Raw genomic sequence first — 2,500 nt, 5'->3', positions numbered from 1 at the left:
AGCAGGCCCCGGGGACCCACACTTAAGCCCCCTCCCACTAACAAAGCAGAACACCACTGGCAAAATCCTCGTGCCCCTGGTACTCCAGAAAGCACATTGAAATGTGCCCCTGGTACACTGCGCAGAAGAACTGCCACACACGCACACACGCACGCACGCACGCACGCACGCACTGCTTGTGCCTATGGTACGACAACTTTTCTCGTGCCTATGGTACGACAACTTTTCTCGTGCCTATGGTACAACAATTTTTCTCGTGCCTATGGTACAACAACTTTTTGCCGTGCCCCTGGTACACCGCTCAGTAGCACTTTGCCACACACACACTCCTCGTACCTATGGTACGACAGCTTTTCTCTTGCCTATGGTACAACAACTTTTCTCGTGCCTATGGTACAACAACTTTTCGCCGTGCCCCTGGTACACCGCTCAGTAGCACTTTGCCACACACACACTCCTCGTACCTATGGTACGACAACTTTTCTCGTGCCTATGGTACGACAACTTTTCTCGTGCCTATGGTACAACAACTTTTCGCCGTGCCTATGGTACAACAACTTTCCTCCGTGCCCCTGGTACGACAGCTTTTCTCGTGCCTATGGTACAACAACTTTTCTCGTGCCTATGGTACAACAACTTTTCGCCGTGCCCCTGGTACACCGCTCAGTAGCACTTTGCCACACAAACTCTCCTCGTGCCTATGGTACGACAACTTTTCTCGTGCCTATGGTACAACAACTTTCCTCCGTGCCCCTGGTACGACAGCTTTTCTCGTGCCTATGGTACAACAACTTTTCTCGTGCCTATGGTACAACAACCTTTCCCCGTGCCCCTGGTACACTGCGCAGAAACTCTTTGCCACACACACACACACCACTCGTGCCTATGGTACGACAACAGGCCCCGGGGACCTACATCGCACCTTGCTCTTGCCTCCCTTACAGCTGAAAAAGGTCCATGCCTGTGCCCTGGCCCTGCTGAAATTCCCTCTCCATTTAGCCGAGGCAGTGAGTCGGCCTCCTGTCTCCCTTTACGGTCGAAAAAGATGTGCTCCTGGGCGCGCTGGCCCTGCTGCTACTCACATCGGGCATGGACCTGGACCTCCAGCAGGCCCCGGGGACCTACATCGCACCTTGCTCTTGCCTCCCTTACAGCTGAAAAAGGTCCATGCCTGTGCCCTGGCCCTGCTGAAATTCCCTCTCCATTTAGCCGAGGCAGTGAGTCGGCCTCCTGTCTCCCTTTACGGTCGAAAAAGATGTGCTCCTGGGCGCGCTGGCCCTGCTGCTACTCACATCGGGCATGGACCTGGACCTCCAGCAGGCCCCGGGGACCTACATCGCACATTGCTCTTCCCTCCCTTACAGCTGAAAAAGGTCCATGCCTGTGCCCTGGCCCTGCTGAAATTCCCTCTGCATTTAGCCGAGGCAGTGAGTCGGCCTCCTGTCTCCCTTTACGGTCGAAAAAGATGTGCTCCTGGGCGCGCTGGCCCTGCTGCTACTCACATCGGGCATGGACCTGGACCTCCAGCAGGCCCCGGGGACCTACATCGCACCTTGCTCTTGCCTCCCTTACAGCTGAAAAAGGTCCATGCCTGTGCCCTGGCCCTGCTGAAATTCCCTCTGCATTTAGCCGAGGCAGTGAGTCGGCCTCCTGTCTCCCTTTACGGTCGAAAAAGATGTGCTCCTGGGCGCGCTGGCCCTGCTGCTACTCACATCGGGCATGGACCTGGACCTCCAGCAGGCCCCGGGGACCTACATCGCACCTTGCTCTTGCCTCCCTTACAGCTGAAAAAGGTCCATGCCTGTGCACTGGCCCTGCTGAAATTCCCTCTCCATTTAGCCGAGGCAGTGAGTCGGCCTCCTGTCTCCCTTTACGGTCGAAAAAGATGTGCTCCTGGGCGCGCTGGCCCTGCTGCTACTCACATCGGGCATGGACCTGGACCTCCAGCAGGCCCCGGGGACCTACATCACACCTTGCTCTTGCCTCCCTTGCAGCTGAAAAAGGTCCATGCCTGTGCCCTGGCCCTGCTGAAATTCCCTCTGCATTTAGCCGAGGCAGTGAGTCGGCCTCCTGTCTCCCTTTACGGTCGAAAAAGATGTGCTCCTGGGCGCGCTGGCCCTGCTGCTACTCACATCGGGCATGGACCTGGACCTCCAGCAGGCCCCGGGGACCTACATCGCACCTTGCTCTTGCCTCCCTTACAGCTGAAAAAGGTCCATGCCTGTGCCCTGGCCCTGCTGAAATTCCCTCTGCATTTAGCCGAGGCAGTGAGTCGGCCTCCTGTCTCCCTTTACGGTCGAAAAAGATGTGCTCCTGGGCGCGCTGGCCCTGCTGCTACTCACATCGGGCATGGACCTGGACCTCCAGCAGGCCCCGGGGACCTACATCGCACCTTGCTCTTGCCTCCCTTACAGCTGAAAAAGGTCCATGCCTGTGCACTGGCCCTGCTGAAATTCCCTCTCCATTTAGCCGAGGCAGTGAGTCGGCCTCCTGTCTCCCT

This window comes from Rhamphochromis longiceps, linkage group LG13 (assembly GCF_057381845.1).
Source record: "Rhamphochromis longiceps isolate RC_006_pf linkage group LG13, R_longiceps_female_GT1.1, whole genome shotgun sequence".
NCBI classification, from domain to species: domain Eukaryota; kingdom Metazoa; phylum Chordata; class Actinopteri; order Cichliformes; family Cichlidae; genus Rhamphochromis; species Rhamphochromis longiceps.
Note: the sequence above shows the minus strand (reverse complement) of the source record.